The following is a 20,281-nucleotide window of genomic DNA, read 5'->3' on the forward strand; positions in this document are numbered from 1 at the left end:
GTAAGAGTGTGGGTATTGGAGTGGCAAACAGTAGCAAGATAGAATAAAAGCTCAGAAATAAGTGTGAGAAGCTTGAATGTTGCTGTAGAAGCCAGTGGAAAGCACTCAGATATTGTTAACTGTGGTGGGATGTCTCTGTGTGCCAGGGATGCTGGTGGCAATACAATTAATATTCCAGGAACAAAAGCAAAAGGAAGTGGGTTTCAGTGTGGTTTTTAACTCAGGACCCTGGGGGGAAGGTATTAGTTCAAGCCTGGAACAAATCTCTGGAAATTAATGATAAATCAGACAGAGGGGTCAATGTATTATAAGGGACACATCTAAAGCCATTATTTTATAACAGCTGATGGCAATAGCTGCTCAGGAGGGAAAAAAATAAAATGCTGATTTTACAGATATTTGGAGGGGGGGAATTAGCACTCTAGGGAAAAAGGGCAGAAAAGATGGCAGGATACAAAGGTCCACCAAGATTTATTGAAAACCAGAGGGGAAATGTAAGCTAAGGGGAATGAACATTCAGTGCACACAAAACAGACACCACAAAAACCAATAATCAGACAGAATATGAACACAGCCTCTATTAAATAAAAACAAAACCAAAATTTTAAAAAAGGCAGCTCACCTACAAGACCAAAAGCATCACTGCAGTCCAAGAGTGATGGTGACAGAGCAAGTAGCCCTGTGATTCCAATCACAGCTCAGCCATACTGAGTAGACATTCCCCCCTGCCTCCTTCTGACTACCACTGGCTAGGTAATAGCAAGCTTAATACATCTGGATTTATGATTAAAGAGTACTTAGAAAAGATTGATTTGCCCTGCCCGACAGCAAACATGAATAGCCTGGAAAAAAGAAATAAAGGGTTAGAAATCACCCAGACTTCAGAAGACATGAAAAGGGACAAAAGCACTGGCCTTAGTGGCTTTTATTTGAACAGAATAAGTCCACCCCCAACCTTCAGATTACAGACCCCTTTGTACCAGAGGCAGGATAATAAAATGCTGTGTAAAATGATATCTACATGAATCTTGCCCAAGAAGAAATTACTGAATGCATAAACAAACTTTTCCATCCTTCTGTGCCTTGCATACTACACTCTTTAAACACATGCATCAGTGCTAAAAAAACTTCAGTGGAACAGGTTAAAACACATGCATGGGGCACCATACTCTATTATTTACTTGTCAAACATCACATCCACTCAAGAGGGGCTGGCTTTCAGAGAAGTCAGATAATATTGAATGTCAGAATCTAGTTCATAATAAGTGGTATCTGAATGCAACAAGCCATTACACCACTAAGCATAAAAATCTCCTATTCACTGCTAATCAAAATACATAAAAGGTGCTAAATCTTGGCACCTGGAAGAGGAATTAATCTGTTTCCTGAATCCAGGCTGGAGAGTGCTGCCACTGCCGGTGTCAGCATCCAAAATTCCTGCACTCGTCCTGACACGATGGGGGCTGTCACAACCATCCTGGTGGCCTGACACATGCTGACCACAAATCACAGGGAGATGTCAAGTATTCTCTACCAGCCAGCTGTCCACAAAATAAAATGCTGCAGCTCAGTTGATGGAAAGGGAGGGCTCAGCTGCTCGTTTGCTGAGTGATCTTCAGCTTCCTTTGGAGAGGGAGCCGAGCAGCTCGGGGCTCTGCAGTCCCCCACCTATCATGTGCTGCAACAGCCAGGACTTCATCCTAAGCAGCTGTCAACTCAACATTTTCAAGAGCAACAAATTCATTAAAATTGTGTAATTATGGTTGAAACTTTCCGTGATACCCAGGACATTTAATCATGCGGCTCGGTTTCAAATCAACCAAGCCTCCAATATTTCAACCAGCCTCCAAAGATCCAGACTATATATCTGGATATTTGTCAAATGCCACAAATTATTCCGATTATTAAAAAGGTCTTATCCTTAAATTACTCTTCTACTTTTGAAATGCAGATCCCATAGTAACAAAACTTCAAGAGAAAAGAATTCAGAAGAACAAAATTAAAAAGGACTACACATGGTATGATGCAGATCTTTCAGGAGGGATCAGATGTTAAAAATTAAACAGCATTGGGAACTAGCATTGGTAAATTAAAATCAAACTAAGCAAAAATCCCGTTAAAACCCATCAACTTTAACAGGTAACACAGCAGCAGAAATCCTAGAGGCCACAACCTAAGGCACCAATTTCATTGGAGTTAGCCAAAAGCACAGAACAAACACAACTTGGATGGTGAGAAAACACAAAACAAAGTTTATGACCATTTCTTCAAAATTTGCATCCAAATTACAACTGTCCAAACAAACCTCCACTTCCTCATGTCCCTTTTAATTTGCAGCATGAACATTTCCTGCAGTACAACAACCTGTTTTGCCCAAGCACTGAGCACTAAAATTTCCTATTAGAAAAGCCCATGGCAGTTCTCATTATTTATTTCCTCTTAAACTCAAGTAGAAATCATTATGTAAAATTTCATATTTGGAAAGGACAAAATATACCTGAGACATGTTGGGGTAAAATAAACTGGCAGTTACCTGCAGCTGCTCATGGGTGTATGAAACATTAGGAAAAATACAGGAGATGGAATTTAATCTGCAAAGTGAAGGCAAGACTGCCAAAGGTAAGTGGAAAAAAAAAATATTACACAGGGGTTTGCATTTTCTCCCATCAACATCACTGTAGGGCACTGGATATATATGAGAAAAATATCTGCAATTCCACAACATAAGCAAATGTTACCACTCCCTTCTGATTGCTGGTGTCACAATTAACAGCACACAGCCCATAGAGCCTGGTGAATCCCTGTGCTCCTTCTGGGGGATCTTCCCTCTGTAGAATTGGCTGCATTACTCAGTCCTTTCCCTCCCCTCCTTCCACAGGCAGCCTTCTCTCAAATCTTAAATAGCAGCCACCAGTTGCCCCTTGCAATCTGATTATCAATTTGCACCTCAGCCATGGAAGGCTAGAACTCTATTGTTTTGTTAATTGTCAATTTGCATCTTTGAAAGGTGTTGTGCATTTTCTTCTTTTGGCAGGTTAGGACTAATTCTGTATGTTAACATATATGTGGGTGGTTTGGGTAATAAAATGTTTTCTTTTAGAATGCAGTTTATTTTAAATGTGCTGTTTTATTAATTTTCTTTTGCTAACTTTTCTTGGACAATCTTGTTCCAAAGCTAGCAGGGACCATTCTGCCTAAGAAAGAGCTAAAAGGATAAAGCTCCTTTTCCAATAGGTTTGTAGAAGTTTGTTTAAATGTTACCCTCTAAAAAAGGAAAAATCATAAAGGAATATTTAGTTACACTCTCCACTTATGATAAACAACCAATGAACTCCTGTGACTCCTGGTCTTTGGACTCCGCAACCACAAACAATTTTTCCATAAATAAAATTCCTTTTACTCCTGCAAAGCCCCTTTCCTGTGCTAAGGATTTATGAAATTGATTGATTCAGGAACAGTCCAATTGCTGATTAGTTTTCAAACGCAGGATGGTTGGAGACAGGAGAAAACTGCAAGCTGCAAATGAAGAGGTGGCCAAAGTCACTCCTGATGAACAAGGAAGGCCTCATCTGCATGGAAAGAGGTTTTAAAATGATCCAAGCTACAAAAAGCAGGAAAATCATAGAAGAAACAGACTTACAAATGAATTCTGAATTCTACAATGGTTTGAGTTGGGAGGGACCTTATAAAGATCATCTAATTAGAACCTCCCTATCATGGGCAGGGAAACCTTGCTGTGTTACAGCCCCATCCAGCCTGGCCTTGAGCACTTCCAGGAACAGGGAATAATGCTGAAGTGACAGGAGCAAGCAGAAATTCCTGCTAAAATATCAGACAGCCACCAAGACAAACACTCAGCTGAGACTACAGTCTATCCAAAGTCAAAAATCAGAAAAAATAACCACAGGAAGATGTCACAGGATAGAAACTCTTAGTTTCACAGAGGTCCATGTGTTATTATCACTTTCACCTAAAGCTGGGCACAGAAGGGAGGACTACCAGAAAATGATGGATTGCCTTTGCACACTTGTCAGTGTTTCACTTAAGGTCAGGTTATTTTCTTATACTAGGATTCATCAATGTAAACTTAATCTGCCACCAATTTTCAACTGGGAGCTGATTAAAAAAATAAAGTACACCAACCCATTTTGAGCAAACAAACGAGAGTGAAACAATCTGAAAATCCTGACCACTGGATCTCCTGCTGAGCCACAGAATCTCACAGAGCTCAAATCTCACAGAAGATTCTGAGATCAAAAGGGGAGAGTTCATGAAATTTCTATTACTAGTCCTAAAGAGATGAATCCAAGCTCTATTGGCAAAAGTATCTCAAGTAATAGACTTCTACATTCTTTAGCTCTTGCACAGCTGCAGGTCCTGGCCAGCTCTGAGCACTCAGGACCTGCAGAATCAGGACCCAAACCAGTCCTGTTCTCTCAAGTTTTACTTCCAAAGGAATCTGGAAAGCAGGTTCAGAGGAACTGCAATGCTCAGTGTGTGTTAAAGCCATATAAAGGAGCAGGAAAAGATTTTATTATCCACACTGGAAAACATGCTCAGTTTTACAGACTTCTCCCAGCAAGCTGAGACTTGTTATAATGCCCATCAGCTATATGTTTGTGAAGATCAAGGACATTTATGCCCATGGTATCAGAAGAAATATGTGCGTCCAAAGAACAGGAAGAGAAAGTGCCTCCGGCTTTGGGGAAGTCTCTGTCATCAAATCAACCTGTTTTACCTATAAAAGTGGGACAAAAGTTAAAAGACCATCTAAGTTTGGGTACTGGATAGTTGGAGGTATGAGTAAAACATTTAATTGGTTCTGTTAAATAACTGAAGAAAAAAAAAAGAGAATAATAGTCAAAGCCTTATTTTAATTTTAAATAACTAATAAATTTTATTTTTTTAGTAAATTACAGTTCTTGTAACTGGGGTTGAAATATTACAAAAATGGACAATCATGGAACTGCTAGAACTTCCTGTTTTCATGTGACAGGCATGACAAAAGGCTCCTCCCTTAAAATCTTTGGAGCAGACCAGAGTGAAGTCACAAAGATTGGATTTAGACCTAGACTCCCCCAAAGTGTCAGGATTTTACTCTCCTTCCTAGAGAGTTCCTTTCCAGTTGCCAGCTGGAGAAAACCTAAAAGACAGGGGAGGTATTGAAAGCCTTCTCCCAAGGAAAAACAAAAACCCAAACAAAACAGAATCAACCACCAAAACCTCCAAAACAGTAATACAGGCCTTTAAGTGATGAATCCAGTCACATGGGCAGACCCACCTAAATCTAGACAAAAAGTCTATTGGCATCCCATTTTGACACTGAAGGAGGAGTAGAGAGACTTGGCCATTCTTTCATGATGGCCAAACACAGAATACAGAGCAAACAGTGAATTTATACAAGAAACAAGCTTCATTACGTAAGGAAAACCTGAGATTTACTGAAATTCTGATACCACAAACACAGATTGGGAGACCCAAAAGCAATTCTGTTGGATGCACCCCTTAAAAATAAAAATAATTCTTTTTCCTGTTTGATGGTTGGGTGATCAGACATAGCTTTGCTTTGGGTTTGACCGAAATTTTCTCTTAGAAAAATTCTCTTAGAAAAATTTTCTAAAAATATTAGAAAATATTAAATACTCAAAACTGATAAGGTAGTGCTTCAGCATATTTAATTATCTCACCTATTCTCCCTGTGCCAAGTCTTGAAAAGAAGAGGAAAACCTCCTCAGATGGCCCTGAGCATTCCAGCTGCTGGCATTCCCCACAGGGACAGCACAGTAAAAAGCAAACACTTGCCAGAACTGGGCACGTAGGGATCCTGCAATCATCCTGTGCCAATACAATAAGTGAAGATAGACAGTGCTCTAACACAGATATACAAGATAGGCTCTCAAATACTCCACAGATCAGTTCAGCACTTCCAGGCTATTTCAGTATCTGGGAAGACATTTCCTGACTCAATGGTGAAGTACCAATAAAAGACATTAACTACTATAACCCTCTGCCCCACTGCAGGGCAAGGACCCTGCTGTGTTCTCCCTCCCAGAGTAAATGCCAGCTCTGATCTCCCACAGAGTGCCATGCTGCCCAGGAAACAACAGCTGGACAAAAAAACCTCTGGGAATCCAACTCAACCTGAGGGAAACACCACAGAGATCACAGAGATCACCTATTGGAAGAGCCCTGAAAGTCCTCTGAAAGATACAATTCTGACTTCCTCCCCGAAATCCAAGTAATAAATACCTAACAATTCCACTACACCAAGAATTTCACCAAATCAGAAACCATTCCATTTCCATTGCTATCCTTCAGATAAGGATGGGCAATAATTCTCCAAGCACCAGAACAACAGATCAAATGTGGCAAAGCCTGAGAGTTTCACAAGAGCTGTTTTTTAAGAAGCGTGTCAGTGCACTGGCAGATCAGAAGCTTGGCTCTGACCTCTGCAGAGCATCAGCTCTCTGGAGCAGCACCTCCCTCCCTCTCTCCCAGGCACAGTTCATGCTACAGCAAAGAGCCAATCTCCCTGGCAGGGCAGGGGCAGCACTAAATAGGGAGGCAGGGCTGAGCTTTGCTGCTGATGCACTTTTAAGTCTCATAAGGGCACAAAAGAGTTGCAGGATTGGAAAAGAGAAATAACTGTGCTGCTGTGTCTGCAGCCCCATGAACACTGCACTGGCTTGAAATTGATTCCACTTTTAAAAAAGTCAAATTAGTACAACAGCTCTGTTTCAGCATTCTCCTGGCCCAAACCAGGACAAGACATTTTTCAAGATCTGACAGAAGGTGTCTAGAGCACCAGGAGACCAGAGTGTATTTGTTTCCTATTACTTTTTGTTCTGTGATTACATTACTGTGATTACATCCCCAGTTAGAGGTGCTAACTTACTTCTGCTGGCATTAAAACAGCCTGTCAAAGCCAGTGGGAGAACCTGCCAGAACATGACTTCCACCACTTCCTTTCAGCAGTGCATTGCTCTCCTGTTACTTCGTTTTCAAGTATTTTATGACATCCATGATCTATAGTTAAAAGCCCATTCCTAGCCAAACTCCCAATCAGGAAATTTTCAGTTTATTCTTCTGATGCTTTCCTCTCTTGGATTCACTCTCCTCTGTCTCAGTTCTGGCCTAACAGCAGTATTGACACTCTGATTTATTATTCCATCTCTGCTTCAGAGAAAGATGCAGGAAACCCTGTGTTCAACATGAGTGCTTGTCCACAAAGTCGACAAAAAGTCGAGTTTAACCCCAAAAATCCTGTGTTATTCTAGGGGTAGACTAGTGAAACATGCACTATTTTAAATAACAACATAGCTCTGACTGCTTCCTCTGCTGTCCTTTTTTCCCATTTTTGGGGCATCTGACCCCAGTTCCCTCAGCTGCTGCTCTGATGGCACCTGCCCAGTGCTCACACCCCATAACAATGGTCTCAGTGACATCCCCTCCCTCTCCCACACCACTGAGGTTCATGCAGAACCCAAAAGCTACACTGGCTATTTGAATATTTTTCTCTTCAGTGTCCATACCCCTTCTCAGCTCCCCTTCCTCTCAAACACTTGCCCAGTTATTACATCCCCACTTATTCAACCAGGATCTGTATAAATGAGCAAAACAGGAGGGAGAGGAAGGCAAAACCCCTAGAGATAAACCTCTCCCTGCCCTCTTCAGCACTTATTTCACATCCCCACTTTCCCCACCTGGAGACTTTCTGGGGACTTGCAGGGAAGAATGTGTTTCCACTGGAGTTCATCTAAGGAACAATCAGCTTAAGCAGTTGTATTCAAATACTATTAATGTTTTCAAATCGACTTCCTATTTTCCTGCTGGAAACCCTGCCAAACACACTCTTCAACAGACACTAAAATAATTTGGATAGTTGATATGCAGTCCAAATTTTTAGTGGAAAACTGCCAGATTTGACATCTGTGAGAAAGTGGGTAATTTTTATTATCCACAGAGAGCATGCACTCCGTCCGATATTTTCTACCTCTACACATCTCTTTCTACTGGAACTGCTTCATGGTTTTACATGATCAATGGGCTGCCAGAAATTATTTAACCCCTTCACTGCTACCAGGACCCAAGACCCCACTGCCACCATTTTAACAGTGCTCATCTTATTTTCAACAGCAGGGTCTTATCTGATACCTCTCATCCCTCTAACTAGAGCAATGTAGATTATCTTTTAATTTTTTTTTTTTTTAGATAGTACCTTCTGACTGTTATTTTCCAAGTATGAGAAGGAGCCTAGTCTCTTCTAAGCAAAGGGTTAATTAATTCCCTGCTTGCTCTTGTCCCTTCTCTTGCTGGAGAGAGGGTCTCTGAGCGCCTGCTGGGGGAAGCAAGGATGGGAAAATGCCTTTGAGAAAGTAAACCTTCCTGCTGAGGAGCCAGCCCAGCTCCAGCCTGGAAAGGTATTTTTGCTTAGGGCACCTTCTAATTTATTAATGGTTATAAAAATTTGCTTCTGTCCCTGACAGGTCAGGTCCTCCAGGACACTGAGGTGCTTGGAATTGTGGTCATTCACATGAGCACGTAACCTGTGTGACTTCTCATCACTTCTAGTGTGACTTCTTCCAAGCAACATCACTTCTGGTTTAGAATGGATCTCACTATCTCATTTGCAAGCTGTAGGAAAAACTGAATATGAAAAATAAAGAAGAAATAAGATCATATACAGACCTTTTACCACGGTAGAGGTTTTGTTTGTTTGCTTTGGGTTTGGGGGTTTGTTTGTTTTGCTTTTAATAAAACAAGAAAATGCAAGATTTGTTTGAATCTGCCTACTGAGGTTCCTTTAAATAAATGAAAACAAATAGTCCCCAGCTGTCTGGGCTACACTAAAGCAGCTCATCCTCTGAGTGATTTGTAATGCTGAGATGGTTTACCTCATTCACTACAAAGATTATCAAAGTTCACTTTGTAAGTGCACATGTATATTTTATTTCTCAAAGATTACCAGTTTTCTTCATATCCCCACCTCATCCTGCTGGGAACAGGTGGCAAAACTCCTGGCACCAAAGCAATCTCAAAACCTACACTAAACAGGGATAATTTGTTGTTGCTGTCTTAATGATCAAAAAGGAAGATCCTCCCGGCAGCTCTTTTTTCTTTTTTCCTTTCCTTTTTTATTTAAATGTTGTATTTGAGGCCAAATCCAAAGCTAGTGAGTGAGAGCTCCTGTGCTGCTCCTGGATTTTACTGGACCAACACCAGTGGCTGTGTCACAGTGCCTCTGGAGCATAGATCCAACCAGTGCTCAGGGATTCCAACAAACCCAAACCTGAGCACCAGACAGAGCTAATGGAGAGATCTTTTGATCTTTGGCATTTTTTCTGCCTCAGAAATGAACAGAATGCTGTAAAATGCTGCACTTCTAGAAGACTTAAGACACAAATGCATTTATTTTATGATTCATCACTCACACATAAAAAAAAAAAACCAACCAAAAAACCCCTCCAAAAAACCCAACAACTTCTTGCTGTGTTATGTCTAATCTACCTAATGCCTAAAGAAGACAAGTCTAGATGAGAAGGTAGGAAGAAATTATTGACTCAGATGGTGGTAAAGTACCGGAGATGTGGCTACCCCATCCCTGAAAATGTCCAATGCCAGTCTAGGTGGGCTCTGAGCCACCTGGTCAGGTGGAAGGGGTCCCTGCCCATGGCAGGAGCTTGGAAAAGGATGGTTTTCAAGGTCCCTTCCAACCCAAACAATTCCATGATGCTATGATTCTCATGTGGACTGTTCAAAACAGGATCAAGGAGATTTCATTTGCATTTATCTTACTGTCCTAATGCTGCCCAAACAGGAGTAATTTTTCATGTTTCACACCTAGATTCATGTAAGGATCTCGCAGGACTGAAATGCCAGTGAAGTAAAGCTCTGCTTCTGCAGATGGAAAGCTCTACTGCAAATCACTGCAGCCTTTAATTGCTGCATTGCCAAAGGCCTTAAACTAAAATCCAGAACTGATAGATGGGGGTCTCCCTCTGACTTGGGTGGAGTATGGATCAGGCTGTAAATTCCCAGCAAATTTCAAGATCAATATCACCGATATCAATTTTGCAGATCGGTAAATTGAGCAGAAATAAATCCCATGGTGACAGCAGAGCAGAAGGGTCACTAGAAGCACAGGACCTGGTCTCCTGGACTTCTGCTTGACTTCTCCTGAACTTTCAGAAGCTTCTGCTTCTGGAAGCTGCTGCTGAGCTCCTGGTTGTTGTTCCACAAGTGCCAGTGAGAGAGGGACACATCCCCATTGAGTGCTGTGTCCTGTCAGCTCACACTTCTTGTACTGGACACTTCCAGAGAACCTGGCACAGGCAATTTTTAGGCCAAGTAGCAATAGATTTGGCAGTGACAGGGCCTGGAGATAATTTATGCCCCAGCAACTACAGCAGTTGACAAAATTAATAAGGAATATGAAGATTGCCTTCAATCTTCATCTTGCCTTCTTCCTCTCCTGGAAGGAGAATGAAGAAATAAATTCTGGGAGGAAAACTGAGCTCTAATCTGTATGTTGTTCCTTTACTTGGTATTTCAGGAAAAAGGGACCTGAAAGGACCACTGACTGCTTTTTTCTGATAGCTTCATAGCTTCCTACTGCACAAAATTATCCAGAGATGTATCAATCAGAAATTCTACAAGGTTTCCACCTTTTTCTTAAATCCATAAAAGATCATCTACAAAAAAAAAAAAAAAAAAAGAACATCTACAAGACATACAAGAACATCTACAAAAACAACAAAGAACATCTTGATCTTGTACAAGATGTACAAGAACATCTACCAAAAAAACAAAGTTATTTTTTTTGAAAACCTGTAGACCTTCAACTTTAGGATGTGGGCACAGCATCACAAGCAAGAGCTGCCAGGGTGGAGTGCAGCAAAGCCCTCTGAATTCCCCTGCTGCTCCTCTTTCGGGGCAATCCCAGGACAGCTCTGAAACATTTCTTTACTTTGGAATTAATGGGGTTCAGCTGCTGCCAGAGGGGAGATGCCAGAACGCCACACTCTTCATGGGCACTCCATAATACCTAAATACAGAGTTGATGGGGTTTCTAAAATCATAAGCCTTCAAGGTAGTTCTGAATTTCAAGGAAGAATTAGTTTTACACTCTAGGAACCAGCAGAAATGCCAGAAGAAAATATGCAAACAGCCAGAGTTTGTGACAAATTTGGGGTTTGTGATGACAGTCACATTTAATTATGAACACCCTCTTTTTAAAGTATCTCTATATAAAAATTGGTAACCAATATGACACAAGATTAAAGCTAAATTATTCCAAAAGGTTTTTATTGCAGAATTATTCCTTTACTCCTAAAAAAGCAAATCATTAAGAACAAAGGAACATTAGTCTCGCACAGTTGGCATTTCCTTAGCTCCAGTGTAGATATACAGATTATAACAAAATCTTTCACTCCATCACCTCCTTCTACATATCAAAGTAGTATCTCCCCATGAACACCTCCACACGTGGAATCTTATAATCCTTTGTGTTTGTATTAACTTTGTCTTTATAACAGTCGAGTGTACACAAGCTTGAGGGGTTCAATATATCTCAAATAAATGTATTTGTGCACACCCACACTGTGTATGGAGGAACTTCAGTTGTATGAGCAACAAAATGATACACAATAATTAGCCCTGTGCCCACATGGAGCTCCATTACCTTCAAGGGTGCTTCACATGATCTGTATTTTTGTACTTTAAACAATACTTTTTAAATTACTTTACCAGATACCATCACACTCGTACTACAGCCATAACGGAAAAGAGCAGTAAGCATGATAAATACATCAGCTAATGGGTAATAGGCTGTACAGCTCTGCAGAAAGATTATTACAGGCACAATGCCACAGATTTATTTATGGCTCAGAGCAGTGCATGTCATAAACATACATAGTTTCAGAAGGTGGAGGCATCTGACCCAATCTGGCAGAGCTTTCACATGGGAATGGCCAGGGCTCCACATTACCCATGAATTAATGCTTTTATTGGCAAAAAGTGTCTCCTATGTAGATTCCTGAATGAGAACAATGTGAAGCAGTTTCCAGGGATTCACATAAACTCTCTTTCCTTTGGAAAAACTGCCTGAGTAACAAAGTCACTTCTTTTTAGAGTTCTGCTTCATTTCTTCAGTCTGTCCAACCATGCAAGCCTGCACATTGCTGAAGTGGCCAAATGAGCCCAAAGAGCCTCAGAATTCAGGGCTGAAACACAATTGTTTAATCCTGAGCTCCTAGAACAGCTCAGCAAAGCAAGGTAACTCACATGTGCATGGAAAATGTAAATACAGAGACACATCTTGTCTCTGTGTGCAGATATTAGTGATGCTGCTCCAGGTCTGAGGTGCAGCATGCTCCTTCCCAATGAACCACAAACAAAAGAGGAAAACTCCCTGGCAGCTCAGCAGTGGCTGCCCCACTCAGCTCAGACAGAGCCAGCAGCTCTGCCTGCCCTGAGCCACTGGGGATGCCCAGCTCAGGTCTGAGCACTCACTGTGCCCTGCTGGGGATGCCCAGCTCAGGTTTTGAGCTCTCGCTGTTCCCTGCTGCACCACAGAGCCCAGGCACATCATTGTACATGCTCCAAGTAGGGACCACAGGTTTGATTAAATGTGCCTTAAAAAAGTGTTAGAGTACCCTGCTGACATCATGTTTCTGAGCTTTGAGGATTGGGTTCAGGCTTTATCCTCTCAGCTGGCCATATGATGACAGGGACAAATAAGTAACACCTCTTCCTCAGGGTGCTAAAGCAGACCCCTTCCAACACCATGACACTTCAGCTCCAGTCCCACCACAGAGCCATAAAACACATGATGTAAGCACACAGCTACCTCAGAGTTCATAAAAGCAGTCTTGCCCTACTCTTCCCACAGCAGAAGTCATCCTTCCCATCCCCTGCTCTCCTCATTTCCTCCCAGCCTAATGCCATTTTACTTTTTTCTTCTCAACTCTGCACAGCCAGGCTGACTCTTGTCTCATGGCAGCACCACCCTCCAACACCTAATAACTATTTTCAGAAATGAACACTGAGTATTCTTCAGAGCCCTGCTCATAACCAAAACCATACCATAAGGCTTCAAAAGCCTTCTAAATTATCTTTCAAAACTCCTTTTAAAATTCTCCTCTGTTGAAATGACTAAAGAAAAACTGACAACTTGGACTGTTAACATAATAAACATGTTGAATTATGTTGAATTCAACATGTTGAATTACATGTTGAATAGAATGTTGAATTCTATTGCACTATTCTTTCCTTATTTTAGTATTTTTTTGACCTAGAAAAATTTTTTAAGAAGCATTAGGCAAAATCAACCAAAAGCTACTTGAATCTTTCAAAGTAATTAATTAGAAAGGTGCATTTTGATGGAGCATACACAACTATTACAACAAGGACCTGTCAAAGGAAAGCTGATTCAAATCCATACCTTGTCATGCTGCATGATACCAGAGTGGCTCCCCTGCAAAGCTGTGGCCTCACAACTCCACTGACATGACCAAGCAATGCCCAAAGATTTCCTCCAACTCAAAACTACACATCCTAAGGTTTAATCCCTGTCTCCATTCTCTGTTCTGGGCTCTGCTCTCAGCCTTGATGCACAAGGGGAGGATTTTTTGTTGCTCAGGTTAAGCCACAGCTGAGCCCCACACTCCCCACAGAGCCCAAAAAGCTCCAGCTTTGTCATTGATCCATTTGGGACAGGTCCTGCCTGGCTGCTCAGCTCCCAAAGGCAGCTCAGGAGGAGTTCCCTGGGGCTGTGGCAAAGCCAACCCCACCTCCCATGGCAGAACACTTAAATCCTGCTGCTGCCAACCCCCATGAGCAGCAAGGCAGTGAAAACAAAGTGTCATTTTTGCCTAAAGTACAGGAGTATTTTGTATTATCCTCCCCTGTGGTTACTGAGCCAAACAGGCATTAAACAAAAAAGAAATTATTTTTACTCTTGTTCTGTTTCCATGCAATGAAAATAATACATAATATTGGCTTGGCCTTAAAAATACTTCTTTTATGAAATACATTCCATTTGCACTGACTTTGTGGAAGGTGCGTGGGTGTGCCAGAAAGAAGAATTTAGTCACAAACCCTTACGTGTCCCTGTAACTTAACACAGAAACAATCCAAGCCCTGTTTGTTTAAAGGAACAAGTCCAGGTACAGACACTTTGTAGAACAACACAAATACCTGAACCCCAGGATCTCAAAATCTGGGCAAGCCAATTCCATTTTGTTCAGTTTGGATGCTGCTTCAGCAAAGCACCCAGCTGAAACATGACACTGCTGAAGTGCCTTTCAGTGCCACCACAGCAAAATTATTACAGTCAAATAAAGTTATCTCGTGCAGTGTGTTGGGACACTCATTGTCTGCACACATTTCCTTGGAAGTCTGAGCATGACAGACCTCTGAGTTTGGATGTTTGTGTCCAGGGCACCATTATGCCTCAGTGCCCTGCTAATCTCTCCCAGTTTTCCTTTCTTCCAGACTCCACAGCACCTTTGTTTCCTCCCATTTATCCTCCTCCTCCCCTCCCTCCCCTCCCCTGCCTCTCTCCTGGTGGCCATTAACTACGCTGACAGTTTGACAGGCTGAAATAAGGAAATAAAACACTTAAACATTGTTTCCCCATGTATGCATTCATCTCCCGTGCCAAACACAGATATTGAGGAGATGCTTCACTCCTCCTGTCAGCTCACTGAATTATAGCCCAGCTCTCACAGCAACTCCACTCTCCAGTCCAGCACATTCAGCTTGATCTCCCTTCCCATCACAAGGCCACACAAAGGCCATTGCCATGTCTTTACCAGGAGCTTCTTGTGTTTATACCCTTCAGTCCCACATTTTCATATGCCTGGGGTTGAATTTCTGTTCAGAAGAGAATCTTTTCTGCTGAAAACGCTCACATTATCATGACAGCTCCACTGCTTGCTTGGATTACAATGAGTCTACTCCAGGAATAAAATAAACTATATTGCATTAAACTTTGTGTCATTCTCATTACCCATTGCAGCAGCTGAGCAAACCAAAACCCAGCTTTGCTTTGACCAGGTTTATTAGGCTTTTTTATTTAAGCATTTTCTCCTGGTTGACAGGAAACATGCTGCTGGAGACTGGAGGCATCCCACCCTTTTTATAAAAACCACCGCTCCCAGCATCAGCTTGCAGGAGCCAATGCTGCGCAGCTCCCCAGGGGAAAGTTGCAGTGATACTGTCACTGCTCATTACCTCCAGTGGGTGTTGCTGTGAACAAGCCTATGGGAAAAACCCAGGGAGGAGAAAAAAAATCAAAAAATCAAAGTATTGCAGACACTCATAAACATGTCCCATGTCTGGGAAGTCTGGCTGTTCCACACAAGAAAGAAAAGCTTGGTGAAAAAACTAAATAATTGTACTTCCTTGACATTTACCACCATTTTGAACTTAGATAAACATAAGCAGTTTGTGTTATCTGCTGTGCTGGTGTAAGGCTGCAATGGAGCAAAATCAAAAAAGCCCCTCTTTACACTCCCATGGTATGGATCCCAGCAGAAATATCTTCCTTCCTTATCTCCTGGTTTCTCATGATTTCAGGGATCTCTAATCATGACCCACCAGACACAGCATTTGAAGTAACTGTGTGATCAACACATGGATTGAAGTGGAGGGTAGGATGAAAAAAACCCAAAAAACAACACAACAATGTCTATAAAGAAAAATCTGTGTAAGTGGCACTGTTGAGATTTCATTCTCTTACTAAACATTTTTTCTAAGATGCTATTAAACCACAGACAATACTAAAAGTCAATCACCCCAAAGAGCAAGCAGAGCCTGAGTGAAAAAGTAAAAACTGCTAATCTAGAGGCAGTAAAGGCTTGGCTACTGCTTTTCCATCTTGACTGTCCCAGAGAGCAGAATTTCAGCCTGTCACACCCATTTCTTTTGTCATCCTCCAAAGACCATTAATGAAAGCAGCAGCCTGCTAGATGCTGTTACTCACTGAGAGGGTTTGAATGTCAAATGAAAATGAAAGAAAACATCAATAAAGCAAGAGGAAACACAAGTTCCTCACTACTTCCTCCACACCAGCACATAGAAGAGTCTGTCAGCCAAACCTATCATTAACTCTTTACTAGCAATCTGCAAGGAACTGCCTACAAATATCTAAAATCCACTTGGGTTTCACCAATGGCAATTATAAAGAGCTCTCAGCACACTGTTAGAAGGCACCAATCTTTTCCCACTGCCAGAGAAAAGTATCCCAGGATCACAGAATGGCCACAGATTATCTTGGAAGGAACCTCAAAGCTGATCTTGTTCCAGCCCCTGTTCCATGGGACACCTTCCACCAGAGCAGGGTGCTCCTTGGGGATCCCACCCACATGTCACCAGTGAAAATCCCCTGATATTTCCACCAGGAAGGCAGACTGTGCCTCAGGGCTGTGTCATGAGTGGGCAATGCTGGAAAATAAGGGGTTCTTTGCAAAGAAAAAGTCTCAGAAACATAAATCATTGTGCATTCTATCCTCCAAGTAGCACAAAGCCAAACAAAATTCAGGTTGATTACAGTTCCACAGTGCCTCAGTAGAACTGGCCCTTGTGTGCCTTTTGCTTTTTATTTCCTTTAAGGGTCAAATATCTGATATAGACCACACCTTCATCATGCATCAAAATTTGAGTTTGCATTGCTCACAGTTTTTAGGAGAGATCCATTTCATTTTCCCTTCTAGCTGTACTTTCAAATCAGAACAAACAAAATAAAGCCTTCAAAAATCTCAAACCATAATGAACACCTGCTTAAGATTTGATTAGGAGAGTTAGGAGTAAACTTTTCAGCAACAACTCATTTTGACAAACATTAAATTCAGAAAAGACCCATTCCTCACAACCAGTAATGCCAAAAAACATCAGTATTCTCCCTCCTGCAAAAATGCTCTGCTTGTGTTATCAATGCCAAATGGGTTTGCAAAGTCAGAATGGTGAGTGAAATCAGACAGGGCTTTACAATCCCTGTTGAAATCAACATTACTTTTCATAGCAAACATCAACAATTTGCAGTATTAATTACAACCACCATCATATCCCCAAAGAACTGGAAGGACAAAATCCATGCAGCTGGAGGGGGTGGGGAAAAAAAAATGAAAAATCCGTGCTTGAGTCTCAGACAAAAAAGTCTCTGAAACTGCAGGAATTTAACAGGCATATAAATGTCTTTCACTTATTCCTTAGGACTTCCCTCCCTGCTTTAACTTCCTTTTTCCATGGCTTACCCCTGCTGCTTCTCTCCTCCTCTTTTTCTTCCACTTTTTTTTTTAATCACAAGGCTTTCTGGTCAGGATTAGGAAAAATACAGTAGAATCAGTTAGCTTCTTCCTTCTCTCTTCACACAATGGACCTTTTGGACGGAGGGAAGAAGCAAACCTTTCCCCAGGTGAGGCCACTGAGCTCTCTGAGGGCCGGGAGGTCACAGCAGGCTGGGGTCCCTGCAGCAGTGATGGACACCCTGAGCACAGCCCAGCCCTGCACACTGTGTAGCTGGAGAGAGCTGCGCCCTTCAGATCCGGCTACAACACAGAAAAAACCCCAGAGATGCAAAAATGCGTGTGCACAAAATAAAGCCTCTTGCTCAGAAGGCTGTTTTCTATGTTTACAAGTATTTAAATTGACATGACTGATGGAGTAATGAGAGCCAGGTAGAAGATGACACTTCCCTCTGATGCTAGGATAATTAAAAGGGCAAGGTATTAACTAGCTTTGGGAAGAAAAAAGTTATCTTGGTTGTTCTGGGGATTATGGCTCTGTCTTGATCCCACCTTCACTAATCACTGCAGTTACTCATTAGACACTTTGCCCATTCCCTGGAATCCACATCTGCTGATTACTGTTTGCTGATCTACTCTACAGACAGGATTTGAAACACAGGGATAGTGCTAAAATGCCCTTTAGAAAGGCCAGATAATGCCATTTCTGGTTGGTACTGCAGGAAAAGAAATTCCTTCAGAGATACTGGTGTCAACTACCTCTTCATCATCTTTTTACTAATGTGCTCCTCATGCACAGTGGAATCCTGCAGATCAAATGTTTTATTCATCAGTCAAATAAGTATTTACTACTTTTTTAAAAATACCTGAGGGAAAAAAAACCCAAAAACAAGCATAACACCACCAGCTCCCTCCCCTCCCAAAAATAATTCTGAATTAAACATTACGTGATGGTAACAAATACTGGCACAATGGGTAGAAAGCAAAAGTCACAGAATGATTATTGATGAAGCAAATAATATTAGTATACATCAATCCAGTTAATACATACCTTATTAGCATACATTTATCTGAGATGAAAAACCATGTAAACATGCTATATTTTATGCAAATCACAAGCAGATCTCAAAGCTTCTGGGAAATTGTCATTACAGCCTTTAGTACTGGAAAATGTAGGTGCTGCCTTTTCATAGTCACTGTAAGCAATAATGCTTACAAAAGTGAGCTGTTGGAATAAATAAACTTACAGAAGTGATGGACCTCACCCACAGCACATAAAAGAAATAGGGTGACAGGCCCCAGTGCTATAAATTCATCAGTGCTTATGTATTCTACATAATGCTAGCAACAGCATCATTTGTGTCCTGTAGTCCTCTGCAAACAGTCCAATTTATAAAATGCCTGTTGTGCCTACACAGAGAAAACCATCATAAATCCTGGACACTAAACAGTGGCAGCAGAGGAAAGCCAACTTCCCCACGATGTTCTGCACGTTGCACTTGGAGTGTTTTTAAAGAAAAGGCAGCCACAAGGGAAGGGTCCTCTGAATTCAGCTGTTTACTCATGCTGGGGACTGGTGGCACCAGCAAAACTGTAAGAAGTTTAATCTTTCCTCACAATGAAAAGATAATTAAACTAATCTGGAAGCATGGCACCTATCCATAAATTTTGCCATTTTTAACATTGAGCTTCTTTATGAATACAGAAGAACTAATAGTGGGGCAATTACCCCACACTGGGGAGAATCCCAGTGCATACAACTCCTCACCTGCCTTTTGCCCTCCTGACAGCAAAGGTGGGTCACTGATAAATATGTACTCATCCTTATCTGCCACCCTGAATTAACAATTTTGAGGAAAAACCTCTCAGGAAGGCGGGTGAGTGCAAACATACAGGTTTGTCCTGATGCTGCCTGGAGCACCTGGGTGCTGCTATGCACAGCCAGCTTCTGCTCCCACCACGTTCACACACATTGGCTGCCTCTGCTTCCATTCCACTCAATGACATCCAGGAGCCATCAAGTCATCCCAGTTTTAGAGTAAAACATGTCATATACAAGTGACTGGAACTGAGTCCAGGCTGATACAACCATCAGGACCAGGCACCCCTTGGGAAAGGTGGTATTCCTGGGGGATTGTTCCCAGAGAGCAGAGGTCTGGAGGGAACAGAGGCCAGAAGGAAATGCCCTGAGCACTCAGCAGCAGCACACCTGCCATTGCTGAGGGCTGCACTCACAAAAATCTCCATCTCCACAACAGCTGGTTCCTGCTCTTTCCTCATACACCATCTTAGTGCTTCCTACGGGCCCGGTTCCACTCCTCTGAGCAGCTCAGGTCTAATGTGAGCACCAGTGAAACTCAAATTCACTGCTGGCCACAGATGCTTTCTGTTCCAAGACTTCCTGCAGAAGCTGCCCATCCATTCCCATGGCTCACTCAGCTATCACATCTCCTTAAAAGAGGAGAGCTCATCAGGACAAGCTCTCTCTCATGAGATTTTAAATATTCTCTCTGTGTTTCCAGGGCAGGAACACTGCAAGACATATTGTTATTGCCTCATGTTGTATGACAGCTGCTCTCTTGGCCTGCACACAGGGGACTGCAGCAGGGACCTCGAGCTGAGCATGAGTAAATCCAGCTCACAGCAAAGAGCAGAGAATCTTTGCTAACCAATGCTAATGAAGATTTCTGTGTCAGCTCATGAACCAATATTGTTACTGAGGAAATGAAAAATAAAGATGTATTCTGCTCACTAGACCAAGTAGAGCCTTCAGTACCCCAACAGCAGAGAGAACCCAAAAGCTTGGAAGTGTAAGATATCAGGTATATTGCAGTCTACGCCTAAAATACAGTACTGATCAACATAAACCTAATTTTATTAGTGCTTTGTATCTGTACATGTATCAAAGGGGGCAGGGAAAAGAGTTGTCTTTATTATTACAAAAGAAGAAACATGTCAAATGTTCAACTGCACTTTGGTTGATGCAGAAACATCAAATATCACAGAGCCCAAGGTGTTCATTGTGTCAATGATAA

The 20,281-nt window shown here is 41.8% G+C and overlaps 1 protein-coding gene across 16 annotated transcripts in view; it reads right to left on the reverse strand.

Moving 5' to 3' along the window:
* SOX5 (SRY-box transcription factor 5) overlaps positions 1-20,281 on the reverse strand; it is a 609,841-nt gene that overhangs the window by 476,755 nt on the left and 112,805 nt on the right. The window lies entirely within an intron of this gene.

The sequence above is a fragment of the Agelaius phoeniceus genome, chromosome 5 (genome assembly GCF_051311805.1).
Source record: "Agelaius phoeniceus isolate bAgePho1 chromosome 5, bAgePho1.hap1, whole genome shotgun sequence".
NCBI classification, from domain to species: Eukaryota; Metazoa; Chordata; class Aves; order Passeriformes; family Icteridae; genus Agelaius; species Agelaius phoeniceus.